The following is a 22,886-nucleotide window of genomic DNA, read 5'->3' as shown; positions in this document are numbered from 1 at the left end:
TTTGAATTAAATTTTAATCTCAGGTAAACAGTAATTTTTTAGTATAAGTGTGTCTCAAATATTGCACGGGACATCACTAAAATTTTGTTGTTGTATAATGCTTTGAATAGTCTGGCATTTTACTTAAAGAAAGAAATGGTTATGATTTTTTTTAATATGAAAGTATATTGTTCCCTCTTCGAAGTCTTCTAAATGACTTCTACCACGTAAACATGGAGAAATCTTTGTGCCCCATCTAATCTCAGATGAACTACAAAAACCTTTTTAGCGTATGTCCCATGCAGTATTTGGGACATACTTACACAGAACATTATCCATCTGTTTATGTGAAACTCACATGTTACTGGATGTCCTGTATTTTAATCTGGCAACCCTGGTAATGTTAGCTTTAAAAAGTACTGTTAGGCCCTCCCAACCCCCCAAAACCAATATAAATAATGCTTCATACAGAAATTTATTCTAGCTCCATTACATGGAACCTGTTCTTGTTACAACTGCAAACAATGGTTAAGAGAGTTAATATTGCAAGCATTATATAGCCAGAAAAATAAATTCCAACCTAATTCTGTCCCAAGGAGGCGGCGTTGAGGGAAACATCTCCACGCTGTGGGGGTGCAGGCCTTTCAAGGGAATCTGGCCTCCTGCCAACCTCCCCTCATTGGTCAGCTGGTTCTGCTCACAGTTACTCGAAAGCTTACCTTTCCCACTGGACTGTGAGCCAACTTGAGCTCAAGGGCTTTGTTCCTTTGATCCTCAGGCCAAAGAGTGCCTGACATATCGTGAGGAGTTGTTCAAAGAAAGGGTCTGTTGAATTGAAATGGATTCACTGTTTTCTTTAGAGTTATTTCCTTCAGACCACTCTCCAGGACTAGGATTACTGGTCAAAAAGCAGGAATATTGACAACTCTATCTACTGCCTTGCGTGTATTTGTGTTTCTTTCTGGCCTCCTAGACTGCCCTCCTTTGAGGCAGGGACAGCCTTTTACTCTTACTCTTCTCAGCACCTCCATGTACGGACCTCTTACTAGGAGACCAGTAAATGCAGGTGAAAAAATGGACCTCCAGGCCCCCCTCCACTGCACTCTTTGCCAGCTGAGGACAAGGACCCATGGTGCATCCTTTTGCTCAGACCAGAAACTTACGAGGAGTCTTTGACCCTCCCTTCCTCCACACCTTATCCAATCCATCCTCAAGTCCCGTCCACTCCATTTTCTCAATCACTCTTAACTCCTTCCGCTTCTACACCCATTGCCCCCACCCTGGTCTATGTTGCCATCCCACCTCCTCCCTGGTCCTGCTCCTTGTCTGTCCTTCTCCAAGTCATTCTCGTCACAGGAGAGTGGCCCCTTGAAGACAATACTTGGGACGTATTAGATGTCTTTCCGTTGCCCTTGGATTAAGCCCCAAATCCTAACATGTCTCCTTTCTCCAGCCCAACCTTCCCAGCTTTACTCCTGTTCCTTGAACTATTACTCTCTAGGTTGTGTCTCCCTGCTGTAGCCCCCCCACCCCCCCACTCCCTACTTCCACATCACCCTAGAAAGTACTCAGATAATGAGGAGGGTAATAGCTCAGTGTTAGGGCGCAGGCATGGCATGTGCAAGGTCCTAGTTTCAATCTCCAGTACCTCCACTAAAAAAAGAATAAGAAAAAGGAAAGGAAAAGAGGAAGGAAGGAAGGATAGGAAAGGGTAAAGAAAGATAGAAAGGAAGAAAGGAAGAAAAAGAAAGAGGAAGGAAGAAGGAAAAGAAAAGAAAGAGAAAGAAAGAAAGGAAGGAAGAAAAATAAAGAGAAAGGAAGAAAAAGGAAAAGAAAAGAAAGAAAGAAAGAAAGAAAGAAAGAAAGAAAGAAAGAAAGAAAGAAAGAAAGAAAGAAAGAAAGAAAGAAAGAAAGAAAGAAAGAGAAAGAAAGAAAGGAAGGAAAAGAGAAAGAAAGAAAAAGAGAGAAAAAGGAAGGAAGGAAGGAAAAGGAACAAACAAATAATTATTAATTAAAAGAGAGGAAAAGTACTCAGATAGTGACGTTTCCCCTACTAGACTGCCAGCTCCTCGCAGGCAGGGACCTGACAGGCCTGCTCAGTACAACGATCCCAGTTCTCAGCATCCTATCTGGTACAAAGTAGAGCTTAACACATGTTTTTAGATGAATGAATGAATTACATGTCTTTACTTGGAACTGTGAATCCACCAAAAGGCCTGGAATGAAAGAAATTGGAAAATCCAGGACAAAGCAGTCCAGGGAAGGGACAGGTCTTGGTGTCTATTCTTTTTGATGTTGTTGTAAATGGAATTATTTTCTTAATTTAATTATCAAATTGTTCATTGCTAGTGTAAAGAAACAAAATTACATCTATCTGTCTATCTCTTGTATCTTGCAACCTCACTGAATTTGTTAGTTCTTACAGGGCTGTTTGTTTTGTTTTTTTTTGTTTTTTTTTTTTTTTTTTTGGTGGCTTCCTTAGGATTTTCTATATACAAGATTTTATCATCCGTAAATACAGATAGTTTTACTTCTTCCTTTCTAATCTAGATGCCTTTTGTTTGTTTTCCTTGCCTGACTGCCCCAGCTAGAACTCCCAGTACAAGGCTGAGCGGAAGTGAACAGTGTCCTGTTCCTGACCTTGGGGAGAAAGCTGGTGGCCTTTCTCCATTCGCCGTGGGACTTTCGTGGGCGCCCTTCATTAGACGGAAGAAGTTACCGTCTATTCCTAGTTTGTTCCGTGTTTTTAGTTTTTATCATGATAGGGTGTTAGATTTTTGTGAAATACTTTTTCTGTGTCTACTGAGACCATCTTTTTTTTTAACCCTTTATATTATTAAAATAGCATATGACATTGATTGGTTTTTGTATATTAAACCAACCTGCATTCCTGGGATAAATCTCACTTGGTCATGGGGTATAATTCTTTTTACATGTTACTGGATTCCACTGGCTAGTATTTTGTTGAGGATTTTTGCATTTATATTCATAAGGAATGTTGACTTGCAGTTTTCTTCTGATGCCATTGTCTGGTCTTGGTATCAAAGTCATACTGGCCTCGTAGAATGAGTTGGAAAAGGTTTCCTTCTGCTCTATTTTTTGGAAAAGCTGATGAAGATTTGGTATTAATTTTTCTTTAAATGCTTTGCAGAATTCACCAGGGAAACCATGCTGACTTGGTCTTACATTGTGAGAAGCTGGACTGTAATTGGCTTCTTTGGTGTTTCCCAATACTGACCATTTTAAAATTATAATATTCCTTAAGTACGTGTGAATTTAAAACTGAATATAATCTTCAGTTTGTAGCTCTCATACAACCACAAAACCAAATCAAATTTATAAGTGAATTCTAATCAAAACTGTAAAACAATAAAATTAAGGCAAAAAACATTAACCCAATATTTAGAATAATGTTATTTGTTAAAATTAAATTGCCACTGGCAGAATGAATCTAAAGTGAAGGTTCTTATGAGCTCAGCATGGCTTGTCTCCCGTGTACCCTATAATGAACCAAATTAGTATGTAATTACTTTTTTAAAAAATCAAACTATGATGAATCTCTGATTGTATAGTACATAGTTAATACCACTTAACCATATTTGGCAAGTTTAGAACATGTTAAGTCTGTCTCTGTTTATGTCCCATTACCTGGATATGGTCAAAATAGTGCTAGCACACCCCAAGGAAACCCTAAGCACAAACACATGATAGGTTCATTCTGATGATTCCAGAATTTGCTTATATATGTTTTTTTAAAGATTACCACCAAAATGAAAGCAAATTCTTAAATTTCTGGAAGATACTTAGTGTGCCCCACAAATAAGTCTGCAATTTGGGAAACATCGGCTTGGAACTTTTTTTTAATGGTGTGCCTCAATCCGTGCCAAAGAGCTCCACATGAATCCTTAGGCATGATTACCCTCAGAAGATAGTTACTCAAAGTATGGTTATACATGTAGCTTCTTGAAGTTCTTCCACTTATAAATATCTCATCTTGAACAACAAGGAAAGAAAAAAAAAGTAAAAATCTTGTGCAGGTCACCATGACCTGACCCAGAAATGACTTGGTTGTTGGTTTTCCTAAGCAAGAACAAAGCAGTTGAGCAAATACTTAGCCACCACCTCCTCTACAAAACCACTTTTGCCTTTTAATGAGTAGGACTTTATAGTGAATGAATCATTGAGAAGGAAGCCCCACATCTATAGAAATAGCCTTGGAGAGGATGGGAAGCAGTAGACCCTGCTTCACAGCTGAGTTGGACCTGACCCCAGCCCTGGCCCCAAGGTATGACCACTGCACTAACCCTCCTGGCTGAGTTGACTCTGACTCATCCTCTTACTCTCATCTTTTGAACAAGATCCTAAAGACGGGGGTTACAGAACAGTCAGAGCTATGATCCAAGACAGATGACTAACATTGCAGCATCTCCTGGCCCATCCGCCCCAGGGAGAAGCCAGACCATGCTGGGTACCACATTGAGGTTATGGCCAAAGTGCAGTGTGGAACAGTGTTTGGAATCACTTCTTCCATCTTTGTCTACTGAACCCAATAAATAGCCTTAAAATGACCTAAAAGATCTCCTGTCACTACAGAGCATCGTGTAACATGTTCACATCAATTGACTCATGTGGGAAAGTTTTGCGGGGACTTGAATGCTTTCCTTTCATCTTAATTCAACTAGTTAACTCAGGAGCCAGATGGAAAAATGGTCAAGCCCTATAAGAAATTGAAAAAAACAAAACTAACTTTCCAAAATGGTAGGCAAATTTGTTAGGTATACTCTCAAATTCTCTTTAAAATTTCTTCTCAACAAACCAAGAAGCTGAGTATCTCCATATGTTTTATTTGGAGGGCTTATTTTCGGGCCAATTTTTATGACTGAAAATTACTCCATTTGCATCTCATTGAAATCTGTTCCAAGTTATGTTAAGACTTTTTACAATGTTTACTGCACGTTCTAACTGCACAGCATGCTCGAGGAACATGAAATAGCTTTCTAATAGAGGAATTAAGGAATCAGTTCCTTAATTTTCACCATCTGGCATCTCTTTTCTCCCAACCACATCACACATCTAAGATTCAGGCAGTCCCCAGAGAGCTCACCGTAAGAACTGCTATCCTGTCTAAGCATGGCTGACAGTACAGTAAAGCATCAAAGAGAGCTCATCTAATCATCCACTTTTCTGAACATAGAAAGCAGCAGATGGCTGGAGAGGCTGTGGAGAAAAGAGAACCCTCCTATATGACTGGTGGGAATGAAGTTTAGTGCAGCCATTATGGAAAACAGTATGGAGATTCCTCAGAAAACTAAAAATAGATTTACCATATGATACAGCAATCCCACTCATGGGTATATATCTGGAGGGAGCTCTAATTTGAAAAGATACATGTAACCCAGTGTTCATAGCAGCACTATTTACAATAGCCAAGACATGGAAACAACCTAAATGTCCATCGACAGATGACTGGATAAAGAAGTTGTGGTATATTTATACAGTGGAATACTACTCAGCCATAAAAAAGAATAAAATAATGCCATTTGCAGCAACGTGGATGGAACTAGAGATCATCATTCTAAGTGAAGTAAGCCAGAAAGAGAAAAAAAATATCATATGATATGACTTATATTTGGAATCTAAAAAAGGAGAAAAGAAAAAAGAGGACACTAATGAACTCATCTACAAAACAAAAACAGACTCATAGACATGGTAAACAATCTTATGGTTACCGAGGGAAAGGGGGTGGGAAGGGATAAATTTGGGAGTTTGAGATTTGCAAATGTTACCCACTATATATAAAAGTAGATTTAAAAATTTTTTCTTCTGTATAGCACAGGGAACTATATTCAATATCTTATAATAACCTTTAATGAAAAAGAATATGAAAACAAATGTATGTATATGCATGACTGGGACATTGTGCTGTACACCAGGAATTGACACATTGTAGCTGACTGTACTTCAACAGGGAGTGTTTTCCCTGGCTCATCACAGAAGAGGAAGTCAGAAATCCAAAGCATGAAGATTCAACTCAGCCTTTCTGGAGAGAGGGAGCCCCATCGCAAAGAATTTGGGTGGCCTGTCGCCACTGGTGGACAGTCAACATGGAACTAAAGTTCAGGTCCTTAGAACTACAGCTTCAAGGAACAGAATTCTGCCAACGACAAGAACAAGCTTCAAAGGGGGTTTTTCCCCAGAGTCTCCAGACAAGCGCTCAGTCCAGACAACACTTTATAATATGCTGAGCAGAGCACCTAGCCATGCCTGCACAGTATGGTCAACAACCTGCAGGCTTAGAAATTGGGAGAGTTCATCTTAAATGACCAATTACCTATGGGGGTTGAGTGCATATTTCCCCTGAGCAAAAAGTGTTCATTTGACCTCATTAAAATCATAACTATGTAGAAAATAATAGATGAGTTTTGACTTCTTTCGAGAGAGAGGAACTGGTAAAATGAAGCATTTGTCTTGCATATTTGTTTTCCTCAGAAACTGTACTGAGGTTGTACCCAAAGCTGTTCTCTGTAACTGGCCCTGTAGCAGCTGTGACTGGTATCCACTTCCTGTAACTCACATCTCGATGACAATAACCGTCAAGAATGAATATGTGAACTGAAGCCTGCGTCTTCCTAGTTCTGTTGCTGTCTGTTATTTCAGGGAAAGGAAGTTGAAAAAAACAAACAAAAGAAAAAGGAGGCCAAGAGCATTCATCCATCCTACAAACCTCGATTGGTTACTAAATGCCCATACTGTGTAGTCGGGGCAGACCACGTTCAAGGATCATCGACATGGGCTGATTATAAACTTAGGATGTAAGGTTGCTTTTGTGTTGTCCATTCAGTTTTAAACAATTGTCACGGAGAAATGTGAATTTCTCTAATTCTTTGGCCTGTTAACCCACTTCCTCAAATGTAGAGTGTCTTTTATTTTGAAAATTTCCCCTCGACCAAGCATGCAGTTATCTAGTTACACTTCCTCTAATGCAGGGAAGCTTATTTTTTTAAGTGTGGAACTTAAGCAAAAACTCAACTGCCATAAGAACAGATAAACTACAGAGTTCACCCGAGAGCATGGGAATGGATAATTTAGAATTCTTAGCAAACACTTCTTTCTGATGTGACGCAACATTCGTTCAGTTTTGCAATTAGACACCAAACTGTGTGTCCAAGGGACAGGGGCTTCACGGCCAGCAAAATCGGTTCAAATCCCACCTCTGCCACCTACTGGCTGTGTGAGCTTGGGCAAGCAGCGTCACCTCAGCCTGAAGCCCAAGAAGTACTCAGTAAGTAGGAGCGATCATTAATTACACCACAGGTGTAATATAATCCCTCATACGGTAATAAATCCCTCATACGGCAGGTCACACCATGGATGAGCTAAGATAAGCAATTACTGAGCTAAGCAGTGATGGACGTACAGTTTGCTGGACAATTCATGGTTGCAGGATTATCTAGAAGATTCTAGAATCGGGTGCTTCAGCTGATTTGAAACCAAATCACCATTTCCACCCCTGCGTCTTCCCCATCACAATAAATAGCAACTGATTTCCTCCATTTTTCAAGGCCGAAAACCTTTTGCCACTCTTGACTCCTGTCTCCCATTCTATCTGCTGGGAAATCCCATCAAAACATCTCGTATCTGACCACTTTCACCTGCCTCTGCAGCTACCGCCTGGTCTAAGCCACCATCATCTCCTGGTAAGATGATTGCAGTCGCTTCCTAGCTGGTCTTCCTTCCTCCTTCAGCCGTTTCCCCTCAATCAATTTTAGGTGACTGCTAGCAATGTAAGCTAGATCATGCTACACTTTGACACCAAACCCTTCTGTGAGTTCCTTCTCAAAGTAAAATCCCAAATCTTTCCAATGATCTACAGGGCACCTCATCACCCCTCTGGTTTCATCTCCCCCTCGCTTTCTCCTCTCCAGCCACACTGCTCTCCTTGCTATTGCTCAAGAACACTAGGCATGCTCCTGCCTCGGGGCCTTTGCACTTGCCAATTGCTCCGCCAAGCATGCACTTCTCCCATGCTTATCCCCATGGCTCACATACAGGTTCACTTCCTTCAGGTTTTTACTCAAATGTTATTTTCTCCAAGAGGTCTGTGTCCTGTTCACTCTATCTTAAATTGCATTCCTACCCTTGCCAACACACACACATACACACATTTCCTAACCCACTTCCCTGATTTATTTTTCTTTTTAGGAAAAAAAAATTCTCTTATGTTTCTTGATTATTTTCTGTCTCCCTCACTAGAATGTACATTCCACAAGGACAGGAATCTTTGTTTTTTCCTTTTAATCTCTTTTAGTCACTGGAGTATCCCTGATGCTTAGAAAGTACTGGCACGCAGTAGATGCTCAGTAATATTTTATGGTTAAATGAATGAATGAACAAATGAGTGATTTATTCACTAAATTACAAAGTGTTAAGAAAAAGTGTTAAGCCCTATTTCTGGACTTTACTCGGAGTGACATACTGGAGGGGAAGTCAAGTGAGGAGAGCTAAACCTTCTTCACAGAGATTTCAGGTTCCTCCACGCCTTTGAAAACCTGAGCAAACGCAGGCAGCCATGGTCACTGTCATTCTCCAGACATCATGGCTTTGACAAGAAGGTTAAGTTAAACCCTTAATGAACTCACATGATTAAAAATTAAATTTTGACCTTCCAATCCGGGTGTTGTGGACTGAGTGTTTGTGTCTCCCCAAAACTCATTTGTTGAAACCTACCTGCTATATGATGGTATTAGGAGGTAGAACTTCGGGGAGGTAATTAAGATTAGATGGGGTCATGAGGCTGGAGCTCTCATGAATGGGATTGGTGCTCCTATAAATGTCACTGGAGAGCTTGCTTCCCCTCTTTGCTCTCATATGGGTGAGGACACAAGGAGAAGTTGGCCGTCTGCAACCCAAAAGAGAGTTTTCACCGAAACTCAATCCTGCCTACATCCTGATCTTGGACTTCCAGCCTCCAGAACTATGAGAAATAAATTTCTGTTAATAAAGACACCCAGTCTACGGTGTTTTTGCTGTATCAGTCCAAACTGACTAAGACGCTAGGTGAAACTGTTTTTTTCAAATGAATATCTCAAAAGGAAAAATAATAAAGGTTTAAAGGAAGTTAGCCAAGGAGACCAGCTTTTCATCTGCTACAGGCTGAACTGGGTCTCTCCTCACCTCCTAGAAACGTAGATGTTGAATTCTTAACACCCAGTACCCCCGAATCTTACTGTATTTGAAGACAGAGCCTTTGAAAAGGTAATTAATTAAGGTAAAACCTTAATCAATGACCTCATTAGGGTAGAGCCTAATCCGATATGACTGCTGTCTTTATGAGGAGAATAGGGAACATCTAAAAAAAAATACCTTCACAGAAACCTCTGGACTAATGTTTGACCAAATATCTGGATACCATGGCCAAACCAGGTTGACACATAAAATTAACCATTATGAGATGCTTGTTAAATTATCCCATAGTTGATTGATTCATTAAAATGAGTTATTGGCTTAGTTTAAGCTGTTGTCACTGAAAGAAAAAACACACTACTTTAAAATACTTTCAAATTTCATGGTTTTTAAAAAATAGACATCCATTTTTTTCTTTAACACTAATTGTACTTGAGGTATTTTTAAGAGCGAAACAAAAATGAGCAAATATTCTGGATTGTGGTAGTGGTTGCCCAACTCTATAAAATTACTAAGAATTATTGAATTATAACTTAAGATAGATGTTTTATGATATATAAATTATACCTCAAAAGTCTACTTTTATTGAAATATAGTTGATTTACAATGTGTTAGTTTCTGGTATATAGCAAAGTGATTCCATTTTATATATATTCTTTTCCATTATGGTTTATTACAGGATATTGAATATAGTTCCCTGTGTTATACAGGAGGACCTCGTTGTTCATGTATTTTATATATAGTAGTTTGTATCTGCTGGTCCCAAGCTCCTAATTTATCCCTCCTCTACTCCCTTTTCCCTTGGTTAACCACAAGTTTGTTTTTTATGTCTGTGTGTCTCTGTTTTATAAAAACAAAGGTTCATTTGTATCATATTTTAGATTCCACATATAAGCGATATCATATGGTATTTATCTTTCTCTTTCTGACTTACTTCACTTAGTATGATAATCTCTAGGTCCATCTGTGTTGCTGAAAATGGCCTTATTTCATTCTTTTTTATGGCTGAGTAGTATTCCATTGTTTATATATACACCACATCTTCTTTACCCATTCATATGTCAATGGACATTTAGGTTGCTCTTATGTCTTGGCTATTGTAAATAGTGCTGCTGTGAACACTAGGGTGAAGGTGTCTTTTCATATTAGTGTTCTCTCTGGATATATGCCCAGGAGTGGGACTGCTGGATCATATGGCAACTCTATTTTCAGTTTTTTAAGGAACCTCCATTCTGTTTTCCATAATGGCTACACCAATTTACATTCCCACCAACGGTGTAGGAGGGTTCCCTTTTCTCCACAGCCTCTCCAGCATTTGTTATTTGTAGACTTTTTGATGATGGCCTTTCTGACCAGTCTGAGGTGATACCTCATTGTAGTTTTGATTTGCATTTCTCTAATAATTAGAGAAGTTGAACATCTTTTCATGTGCCCATTGGCCATTTGTATGGAGAAATGTCTATTTAGGTCTCCTGCCCGTTTTTGATTGGATCAAAAATCTATTTAAAAAACAAATTGGGCAATAGATCAACTGTAAATCATGTAAAACATGTTTCTATTTCATGAAAAACATCCAAACAAGAGAGAATTCCAGGGCTGAGACAAAACTAGACTCCACAGTATTTCAACATAAGTAGGATAAACTCTGGGGACACTTGGAAAATAGTACTGTGGACAAAATCCTGACAGTCACAGAAAATCATCTTCTAAAAAAATAACTTTTTGTCTACTTACAAAGGAAACAAGTTTTTTGTTATAAAGTTGAATGACACCAAAAATGTCCACTGCTTTGGGAAGAAAGGGACTAAAAAGCATCTTTTGGATTTAGCCACAAAGAAGTCATGGTCCCCTGGAAAGGGCTGGGTCTCCCTTTGTGCTAGAATGACGTCCAGACTGGGCCCCCAGAGGTGTCTGGAGGAAGGAGCTCCCTTCACAACCCCTCGACAACACTTCCAGAAGACTTGGCCACCATCTGCTCACATCTGGGTCCCTCATTTTCTCCCAACAGTCACATCATCCTCAACCTGCCTTTTCCTTATTTAGCCTTCTTCTTTCCACCTGGCACCTCTGTCTTCTCCACCTTCTCCAGCTTTGCCAGTGTTTCTTATTGTTTTTAGGACAAGTGAGGTCTTTTTTTTTTTCTTGCTACCAAAATTTCCCACCCTCACGACATGACTGCCCTCCTCACAGTCTCTTGACAGGTGTCAAATAAGACTCAATCGGCAAATGCCACCGCCTGCTTAACAGCCCTTCTGAAGGGCTCTGGGCTATGTGAGGACATAGACACAGATGCCAGTCACAGTTACTGACTCACTTGAGGCTCAGAGACCCGCCTGTACAGACTGCACCCCCTGATGGCAGCTCCTGGAAGGAAGATGAACTGGAGGAGGAGAGAGCACTGCCCCGTGAGAAATGTAGAGGTCTGGTTGGTGGGTCAGGTGACAGAGAGGGTGGCAGATGCCAGAGATTTTGGGAACATGCCCTTCCTGAACACCCCTTGGGCCAACTTCTCAATCACCTGCTTCCCCCACTACCCAGGAGCTATGGGAAGGTCAAAGCAGCACTGATAGAACCGTGGGGTCCTCTCTCCAAGGCCCAGCCAGGGAGTCCAAGATGTCAGCAGCACAGTGTGGGGCAGGACTTGGAGGGAGGGCCAACAGCACACAGTAGGGCTGCTCACAACAGACGCAGCTCTGATGACACATGTGAGCCCTCCGTCTCTGCCTTCTCATCCTGTCTTCCCTTCTTTCTGCATCCAGGAGCCCTAAAAGGAATGGCTAGAGGAAAAGAACCCTCGAAATGCCTGGACTCCCAGCAACATGAGACAAAAGGACATCTGGATTGTAGAGATTCCAGATTTGCTATAAAGGTGACACAGTGGCTACACACACACACTGAGTGGAGCCTGGACATTGCAAAGATGCTAGTGTACGGGAAAACAATTCGTTTTCATATATTTATCAGTATCTAGCCACTTTAGCAAGCTAACAGATACTAGTAAAACTTTTAGCTGAGTCTCTTGAGTGTTCCAGAGCAGCAGTTGTCAAAGTGTGATCCCAGAAACCCTTTCAGGAGGACTGAAAGTTCAAAACTATTTTCATAATAATAATCAAGAGGTTATTTGGCTTTTTCACTCTCATTCTTTCAAGAGCGTGCAGTGGAATGTTCCACCAACTGCATTATGTGTGACAGTGCACCTGCTGAGTGCAGAGCAGACACAAGGACCCAGCTGCCTTCCACTCGGCCAGAGATCAAAGAGATCTCTAAAGTTACAAAAGAGTAGCATTTTTCTTATCAAATGCTTTTTTGTTTGGGAAAATACAATTATCTTTCATAAAAAATATGTTACACTAACATGTAATTGGTTTGTTACTTCTGAATAAATTGGCAAGCAAATTTTTTAACATTTTTTTCTCAGTCTTAATTTCTAATATGGGAAATATCAGCACAGATACAACCCAAATAAACAAAAGTCTCTTGGGGTCCTTAGGAAATTTTAAGAGGATTTAAAGGGGTTCTGAGGCCGAAAGGTATTTGAGAACTGGTATTCTAGAAAAAGTATTATACTGAATACCAATAGTGGTGATTTTGTACGCTCATTCCGAATAATTTTACCTCTTTTTTAGTTTTTTATCTTACTTAATCAGCCAGAACTTCCAGAACCATGTTAAATAATGGCCAAGAATGAGTGGGGAGCTAATGTCATTCCTGGCTGAGACAAAAAGCCTTCTAGCATGTCCCAAAGCTGGGTCCTGTTCCAGGAAATGTTGCTAAAAGAGCAACAGTTTGGGATGTACTGCTCTGATGTTTCAGAGTTGTTTCAGGATAAGGAATTTTCTTTTGGTATTAAAAAAAAAAAGTAGCTTTTGATTGCTAGTTATTATGATTCTGAGCAAATCTTTTTACCTACCTTTACCTCAGTATTTCTCATCTGTAAATGAGGCTGGTGGACCGAATCGGTGCTTCTAAATCATGGTTGGTTGACATTAAAATTACCTGTGAAATTAATGAAGGAAAGCTTTCTATATAGAGGAATTCCAGCCAATAAAGGAAAATTAATGAAAGAATCATAATATTAGCATTTTGCAACCCCCTGTATAGTTGACTCAGGAAAGGCTCATCAATGGATATTAAAACCATTCAGTTGGGGAGTGGAATATTTGCACCAGCGACCACATACTACTCCACTGATTGCTTACTCATTGCAGTGGGGAAATGGACCTTTACAATGGACACATCCAGTTGTCACCACCTGCACTGAGTGGTCACTAAAATTGAGACACACAGACATTACTGGAGCACTGATGTGATGTTTAAGTATGAAACATTCTCGCCAAAATGTTTAACTTGAACCTAAGTGAGCCTGTAGCTGAGGAATAGATCCTAAGTCTTGTGGGGCATAAAGCTTACAGAATCTTGGGAATCCCTTTTTAAGAAAAAGATTACAAAATCAGGTGCAAACATGAATGTCTGTACAGAATGAGAAGATAAAATTACAAGTTACAAGCCTCAAAAAGGAATAAAATAGTATGGACATCACAAAACCCAGGAAAATAACATATTTATATTAATTAACTGCCTGACACACATCTGTAATGCTTTGCTCCTCTGTTTTTGCCTGCATGCTCTTTGATCTGTTATGTAATATTTTCTACAGAAGAAGGGTTCTTATCCTGGCTGTATGGTCAAAGGTGTGTGTGTGTCCCCACCACCCACCCCAACTGACCCAGAGACTCTGGAGACAAGCCTGGGTAGTGGCAGTCTTTAAACAGACCCAGGTGTTTCTGAAGTGCAGCCAGAACTGAGAACACTGAGAGGGGCCGCCTCCAGGCCTCCCACACCCGCAGTTATGACTTGTTCTAACTCACACAACAGGATGGCAAACAGGAACTTGGCAAGAGACAGGAAACCAAAACCCCAGGGCAACAACCAGCTCGGTGACCCAGAAAACCCGCATTTGGGCAGAAGAGACTAAGGGGGCTGAGAGCACAGGTCGTGTGGTCCTCCGTCTGGCTGTGTCTGCCTGGCTTCTCCCTCCTCACCCTCCCCGGGCCTCGGAGACTCCTTCACAAAGAGCTGGTCTTGTTGCATAAACAGAGCCCACGGGTAATGGGCCCACCAGGTTAAACGGCATGACCCCAGGGGGCACTGCGGGAACATGTGACTCGAAATTGATCTTCTGAACCCATTACTTTCCCTCCCAATACCCCACCTGCCAGCCCCTGGCATCCATTGATCTATTTTCTGTCTATAGATTTCCCTATTCTGGACATTTCATATAAAGAGACTCACACAACATGTGACCCTCATTTAGCACAGTGTTTTCGAGGCTCGTCTGTATTGAAGCAGCATGTATTAATTAGCACTTTGTATTTTCTCTCAATTGCTGATCACTTTCCATTATATGGATATATCACAGTTTGTTTACTCATTCATAAGTTGATGGACATTTGGGTCGTTCCCACTTTGGGGCTGTCATGAAGAGTCCATTAGCTGCCCACTTTACATTCACACGCAGCCACTTCCCGGAAGGCGCTGCACGATGAGCTGGTTGTCGCGTCCCTCACAGGCTGACCCAGACTAGCGCTCTTCCCAAATGACTTAGGCTCCGGGACCACGGGTCAGGTCCCCTCAGTCCTAACCCTTCAGGCACCCGGCCCTTAGGGTGAATCAGAGCCCCTGTCGTTCTTTCTTCCAACAGTCATGCTCCAAAAACACGGAACATTAAAGAGAAATAGTAGAGAGTCCCAGCCAATCTTTCTCGGAATCTCCTTGGCATCCGTGTAAATTAGTCAGTCTATTTGCATCTCCCAGGTTGCGGCATCTCCTAATTTCACCCACTGACTGTATCCAAGCCCCAGGTTCTGGTCCAATCCAGACTGTCCTGCCAGGCTCCACCCACTACCATTAGCATAATCCTTGGCAGGTTGCCTTGCCTCCCTGTATCTTGCATCCCGACCACAACATGGACCTCAAAGGAGATTCCAGTTTCCACTACAGAAGGAGAAACTGCTCCAGCCTCTCATCTAGTGCCGGTTCGGATTCACTGGTCTTAAAATCTGGCCTCCTGCCCTGTCACACTTCTCTGTGTGACTTTGAGGGAAGACCATCTCAGGGTGAGAGAAACTGGGATTGTCCCCAAAACTGGAGAGACCATAGCCTTGACTTCTACAAAGTCATTTAACCAGAGCACAAGATAGAGTGAGCTACTCATCCCAGTTTACCCGGGACTTCCCCAGTTTCAGCACTGAAAGTCCCTCATCAGGGGAGACACTCCACCCCTGACTAAGCAGACAGTCACCCTGCAAAGCCTGGTATATTTTGGCCACAACTTTGGCTAATAAAGACTGAAGTGTGATGAAGCTAGAGGAAGAGGCACGCTGTCCACGCAATGAGGAAATCAATGGGGGTCGTGTAGTGCCAGGCGGTTGTTGGCCCAACAAATATTAAGACCCCCATTTCAGAGATCAGCAAACTGTGGACAGGGGTGACTTGTCCGCATTGCAAAGCTAGTGAGAAACAAACCCTTGAAAGGAAGGATGCAGAGTCCAGCAATGGGCAGGGCTTGGTATCATTTTGAACTGTTGGTTTTTCTTTTTTTAATTTAGATAAAATTCACATAACAGAAAATTAACCATTTTAAAGTATATGTTTCTGAAAATCAGCCCTTGACACAAGGATTTGTTAAAAAAAAAAAAAAGCAAAAACAAAAAAAGAAAAAATAATGAAGTGTATGTTTCAGTAGCATTTAGTATATTTCACAATGTGGTACAACCACCACCCATATCTAATTCCAAAATATTTTCATCACCCAAAAAGGAAACCCTGTCCCCATTAAGCAGTCACACCCCACACCTCCTCCCCGTCATCTCTGGCAACCACCAACCTACTTTCTGTTTCTATGGATTTGCCTGTTCTGACCATGTCACATAAATGGAATCACACAGCATGTGACCTTTTGTGCCTGGCTCTTTTCACTCAGCAGAACGTTTTCAAGGTTCATCCATGTGGTAGCAGGTGTTCCATTTTACGGCTGAGTACTATTCCATTGTGTGACTAGACCTGAGCTGAGCTCAGACTTGCCCTGAGCCCCTCCAGGAAACTAGTGAGACCTCAGCAAATGCTTGTTCTGGCTGTGGTTTTCTAACTCACCAATAAACTGTGAAAACGTTCTCACTGTAAAACAAAACTCAGAACCATGCTCATCAAACGGTGGAACACTGGTGCTCAGGATGTGCTGCAACAGTTAGGAAGCAGGGCTAGGTCTGCACGTGGGGAGAGCACGTCACCGGCACGTGGTCTGCTTCTTCAGTCCCTCCTCTGCAGGCACCTTCTCCCTGCCTGTAGACACCCCCAGGCCTCCCTCTACTTAAAAAAAAAATAGACACCGATTTCCTTTGGCCCTACCACTTCCTCGGCTCACCGCTGGGCTTCATCGCCACACTTTTCTCAGCTTCCTCACACCCACTCACTGGTTAATCCCTCTCGATTCGGCTTCCCTGCCTGCTGTTCGCTGAAAGCCACCGGCTTCCCCAGCAACCTCACCCCACGCTTTGGTCCAGTCTCCCCCATCTTGTTCCTCTGCAGAGGTGGACCCTGTTGACCAGCCCCCCTCCTTCTAAGCACTCTCTCTGCCTTCCTCCTCCTCTGCCTTATTTGTGTTCCCATCTCCCTGTCCTATTTGATTGCAAGATCCTGGAGGCAGAGACTATGATGTCACTTTATGCCCTTTGGAATGTCTCATGCCTTATCAGTGCTTCAATATTTGTTGATGTGAAGTCACTTGAGTTGTTCGTGTACATTTATTTCCAGCATGAGACAGGGTCCACCCATCCCACTCTGAACCACCCTGCCTCTCAGTGACGTGATCGGGAACCTCTCAGCTGCTCTTCTATGGGACTTTAGAATGTACCAAGGAGACTGGCTCACTGGGGTCTGATTTCTCCACACTCTGAGAGGGGTTTTTAGCACATCAAAGAGCATACGACCTCTGTCTAAGAAGAACCTATTCGATTTTTACGCGGTACTGGAGGTAGTCAGAAGGCTTCGAGGAATAGTTTCCTGAGTTTCTTGATGTCTGCAGTGCTTACCAGTACTTTCACACTTAGCTAAGTAACCTTTGATACTGTGTGGTTATAACATAATAACCACATGTCGCTTTGTCTTCTCCATCAACGGCGAAAAATCCGAAGGGCTTTAACCACTGGTAAAAGTTTCTTCTCACGTTAACCACATAGCAGCAAGTATTATGTGAACCAGATGGCTATTTTCATTAAGCGGGCTGAGTACAAATTACAAGCCAATTGCAAGCCGCAGGTTCTGCTGGGTGTAGGCTAGCCGAAAGACATCACCCCAGGAAGCGGACTCTCCTCTAACATCTCTTCCCTGTTGGTTCTAAACCAGTCTCAGCGCTGACACTCCTTCCAAGGTCTGTCTGATGATGCCATCAGGAAAGTCCAATCTGTGTTTACCTAAGCATGCTCAGGGCCTCCCCAGGCTGCAGGCACACCTTCCTGTGCCTTCTGACCTTTCCCCAGCTCTAGCGGACGTGCTCCTAGGAGGGCAGGTCCTGCCCAGTGGGTGTGTGGGGCAGGGACTGGCCACCAGTATCAAGTGTCCGGGGGCTTCTCCAGGATACAGCTCCCCTCTCCTTTCCAAGGAGAAGCCCAGACCCTCCCTGTCCTGAGGGTCTACCTTCCCCAAGGGACTCATTAGTCCCAGCCACTTCACTGCCCCACAACGCTACATCTGGGAAACTTGTCCTAACTGGGGCAGCTCCCCTAAGTGACCCACCATGTCCTTGGCCACCAGCTGAGAGACTTGACTCCTCTCCTTTAGCAATCGTCTCTCTCATTCAACTCCTTCTGTCCCACGTAGGGGAATTGCTGAAATGCTCAATAATTTCCAGGCCTTTCGCTGCCATTGTTGATGGTGAAACTGACCCCGGAGTTACACTGTGAACCACATCCCAGGGGACCCCACACCAGCCCCAAGTCTCCGCACCTTTTCAGGGCCCACCCCTTTCAGATGACAGCGTGACTCCAGAATCTTATTGCTCACACTCAACGTCCCTCTGGGGCTGCCCCACCAGCACCAAGGGGAGGTTACTAAGCAACCAGTGCCTTTAACTGGCAGCCAAGCCACCCACTCTTAGTCCCGTCCTGACCCTGGGAGAGGGAGGGGCATCTATGCTGGCAAATAAATTTAGCAAGAGCTATTAGAGATTATTTTGAGGAATACAAAAGAGGACTTGAGTAAACAGAAAGATCAACTTTGTTCTTATAAAATATGTCAATTATCACCAAATGATTTTCTAAACTCAGCAGTATTTCAATTAAAATGCCAACAGGAAAAAAAGGACTGAGATTCTAACTGTATTTTTTACGTAAATATGAATTACAGACTGGTCAAATACAAAACTTCTTCTAGGAAAATATGAATGAATTTGTAAACAATGCTAAACTACAGAAGTCCTTTCTTTCCAAGGCAAAAAAAAATCAGAAGCAGAAACGGAAATAATTAGCAACTTGATTACATTAAATCATTAATTAATTGATTAATCTTTTAATTTCTATATGGGAAAAATTACCACAAACCAATTCAAAAGAAAACTACAATTTGGAGGACACATTTGCAACACACATGACCAAGTAGGGCTAATATCACTAAAACCAATCAATTTAAAAAGGGACAATAACCATCCCCAAAAAGAGGCCAAAGATGTGATCAGACAGTTTATAGAAAAGAAAATTCAAATGTTCTTAAACAAACAAAAGGTGGTCAATCTCATCCATGGTCAAAAGACACAAATCTGATTTTTTTTTTCTTACCAAATGGGCAAAAATTGCCTAGTTTAACACCTGGGTGCTAGTGAGGTTTAGGAAAAGAACATGCCCAGGACTGCCTAGAGGTGACCGAAGCCCATTCCCCTCCGTGGGGCTCCAGGCCTGGCCTGTGGCCCTGCAGGGATTCTGCTTCCTGATATCCTTTCATACTCTCGTTTTCTGCCTGAACTAGCTGGGGTGGGTTCCGTTGGTTCCTGTTTAGACCAGTTTAGAGCCTCAGTTTCCTCTCAGGTAAGAAAAGATACCAACTTCCTCTTTACAAGTTGGTTGAGAAGATTCCCCAAGATACCAAGAGCTGATGTATGACAGATGGGAGTGGCTCCCAGTGCAGACGCACACCCCTTACCTGGAAACCTCTGGCCAGGTGTGTTTTGCATCTTGTGGTTTCAGAAAGGTGATATGCTGCAGGTGATATCATGCATCACCTCCAACAGCGTATGGGCCAGCGCCCTGCAATTACACTAGTTATCCATCTCAAGGGTAATGTGTAACTTTCAGATTTAATGGCATAATTAAAGACTATATATAGCCTTATGTTAACTCAGATTATGGATTACGAAAGTTTGTGGTTTTCAGAGCTCTGGGTTTTGGAGTTGTGGATTGGGATTGTGCACCTGTATTATTTCCCATGGCCTCATTATTCTGTGATACTTGGTCTTTTAAAAATTCTTCAACGCCATCCTGAAATATGACGTACCCAATTCTCAGTGGAGACAACTCTGGCTCCTTGGCGTATTTTCTCTTCTTATCAGCCCCAGTGACCTTTAACCAGCAGGTAGGGTGAGCCCCAGTTTGCGTGACATCACCGGGTTGTTGGTATGGCCAAGCCCAAAGTGGAGTTTCCCCAGGCCTTGGAACTACTTTAAGGGATCAGAGCCACTAGCTTTGAATTGGGGTCGCTTTTTATAGGGGTCCTGGTCTGATTGCCAAGGGAAAGATTGCTAAATCACATTAAAGATGGAATATCTTTAGAGTTAATATTCTCTCTTACTGAGGTTTTCTAAAAGGTGGAATGACTCCTGGCATATATAGATTGATCTGATGCCTTGACAATCATTGAATAAGCATCTTGCAACTCTGTTTTAAGATCTTAAACATGACATACAATTTTTGTTTCCTTTTTTGCAGCTTGACTGAGGTATAATTGGTATGCTTTATCCTGTGTATATCTGAAATGTACAGTTTGATGAGTTTTTACGTATATGAAACCATCACCACAATCAAAACAATGAATTTCCATTACCCCCAAAGTTTCCTTATTGTGCACAATTTTAAGATAAAGTTTGTTGAGATTATAAGGAAATTAAAAATCTCCCCCCTTATCAAATGCTTGTAATCTAAGCGTCCGTCTTTTTGATCTGGTTTATTTTTAAAAAGCAAACAAAACTCAAAAAGAAAAAGGTCTAGGTTTCAGCAGCACCAGCAGGAAAACATACAATTAATTCTACCCTTTCTGTAATCCTATATCTGCCACTTCAAAAAGAATCCAGTGTAATGTAATGTGGTACCCTGGACTGGCTCCTGGAACAGAAAAAGTGGAAACTGGTAAAATCCAAATAAACCCTGAGGTCTAGTTAATATTAAGGTGTCACTGTTAATTTCTGGGTTTTGACAAATGTAAGATGTTAACTTTAGGGAAACTGAAAACTAGATGAGGGGCACACAGAACCGTCTGTATTATCTTTGCACTTTTTCTGTAAATCTAAAATTATCCAAAATACCCACTTTATATAAAAAAGAATCCAATGACTGTTATTTTCTCAAAGAAAGTCATGTTTTATCACAGGTTCTTTTTAAACATAGAAGATTGTATTATATCACAAAATAATGGGCAGGCCATAACTCATCCATTGCAGTTTTTAAAAAGTAACAAAACAAGTTTCACTTTCTAGGGCTATCTTTCCCTTATAATGTTTTGGGGTTTTTTTTTCAATCTTTCCTCATGCTTTCCATTGTCACTTTAGGGGGTCCTTTACCTGCCAGTGACAACCCTGTCTAAATGCAATGTTGGGCAGAAAGTTCATATTTTCACGCTCAGAAATAAGACTAATCTGCTTTCAAGCGAAGAGACTAAAGAAGAATTTAATTCACGGACTAGAAATAATCTCTTCTGTTTTGCGTTTGCCCTGATGTTGGTATTGCTGTAGTTCAGAGCGGGAGATGAGGCGTGGGTAATGTTTGTGAAACATGTCTGTAAGGAAAAAAAGGGGCTCTCCCTTTCCCCCTGGTGGGGTGGGTGGAGGGGGGCAAGGAGGTGGGGCGAGGCTTTGAGTGGCAGGTGGGGGGGCGTGGCGGGGAGGACCCGGATGTGGACGCTTGGGTCCCCTAGGGATGCCGGCCATGGGCACGGCATCTCCGCTGTGTTACACAGCGCGCTCCACGCCTGCCGGCACGCCTCACGTTTCCTGGGCTTTGTCCAGCTCTAGAGCCCTGGAAAGTTGAACATGGGGCCTGAATTGATTTGATTTGATTTAGTTTGATTTACATGGCAAAAATGGTTCCATGGTTCTGTTTCCGGGTGTTGTGAAACTAGCGATAGAGGCGCCCACCTTTTTAACAGACTCACTCTTTCTGCTGATGAAAAGATTTATCTGGGTCAGGAAGTGCAGAATATTTTCAGTAATTAGTTTTGCCCGCTAGTCTTCTCTCTGGCTTCCTGTTTAAATGACACTTTTTTCTTGTAGACATTTTTTTTTAACATTTTTTTATTGATTTATAATCATTTTACAATGTTGTGTCAAATCTTGTAAACATTGATTAAATTATTCATGTCTGAGGGTATGTTGACCTTTACATTTAGTGACAGCGCTGGGACTAGAATAACACTTGGCACATGGTGAGTGCCGATAAATACCTGTTGAGGAATGAAAAGGTAAATGGGTTCCTCTCTGTTGATACTTGGCTAAATCAGCACTTCAGTGCTAGCTGCCTTGGTTTGAATCAAAGTTCTTTAGGACTATTCATTTCCCAGACAACGTGAGTAAGTTCTATTTGGGAGACAAGAGCATCGCTCCGGTCCAGCGCCTCACAATAAACATTGCACTTCCCTTCACCACAACCCAGCGTCAGTAGGTTGGCTTTACCGCCCTCTGGGGAGCGGACCCAAGTTTGGTTCCGTAACAAGGACACAGTACTGAAAACTTGACCTTGTGCTTTCTAAACATGCTTCTCTGTGCCTGGACCCTTTCTGTTCTCGCTCTCACTAACAAATGTACCGAAGTGAATTTGTGTTTATTTTGTTTCGATTTGTTTCATATGGATATCAGTAAATCACATACGTGCGGTATTTGAAGGTTCAAAGGAGAAAGGGAAAGAAAGCTCGAGATGACAAAGGTTTATGACTCTGCAAGAGAAGGCAAGTGCGCAGGCACTCAACACCCATGAGACGTCGGCCAGGTGCTTGTCACGGCTTGCTGCGCCGTTTTGTGGGGAAGGAAGGGGTCAGCCTACCAAAACCCTAAGCCTGACGGTTGCTGAGGAGTGAATGTGACGTGTCAGGTATCTCTTTTTCTCTCCGGCCCAAGCGACTGTTGGGGCTTTGCAGAGTCAAAACTGTATCTGTATAATGTCCTGAAACTATAGGCAGCCAGATTTTTGCACGGTCACGAAAAACAAGCATGTGAAAAACAAAAGATCCCTTTCTGTTCCATCCTGAATGTGGTTTCCACAGTCTTCTCAAAAATGATGAAGTAACGTTGCCCCCTTGCCTTACTGGTACTCAAGAACTAGATGTTTCGAGTTGTAAACTGTGGTTAGCTCTGGGTTGTAGGACTATGGTTTCTCTTTTTATTTTTTCACTATTTTATGGATTCATGACAATAGAAAGTTCTATTATTATAACAAGGAAAAAACAGTGATAAGAGCTTGTGTGTATTTGTT

The sequence above is a fragment of the Camelus bactrianus genome, chromosome 1 (assembly GCF_048773025.1).
Source record: "Camelus bactrianus isolate YW-2024 breed Bactrian camel chromosome 1, ASM4877302v1, whole genome shotgun sequence".
In the NCBI taxonomy this organism is placed as follows: domain Eukaryota; kingdom Metazoa; phylum Chordata; class Mammalia; order Artiodactyla; family Camelidae; genus Camelus; species Camelus bactrianus.
This window is presented reverse-complemented; position numbering follows the sequence as displayed.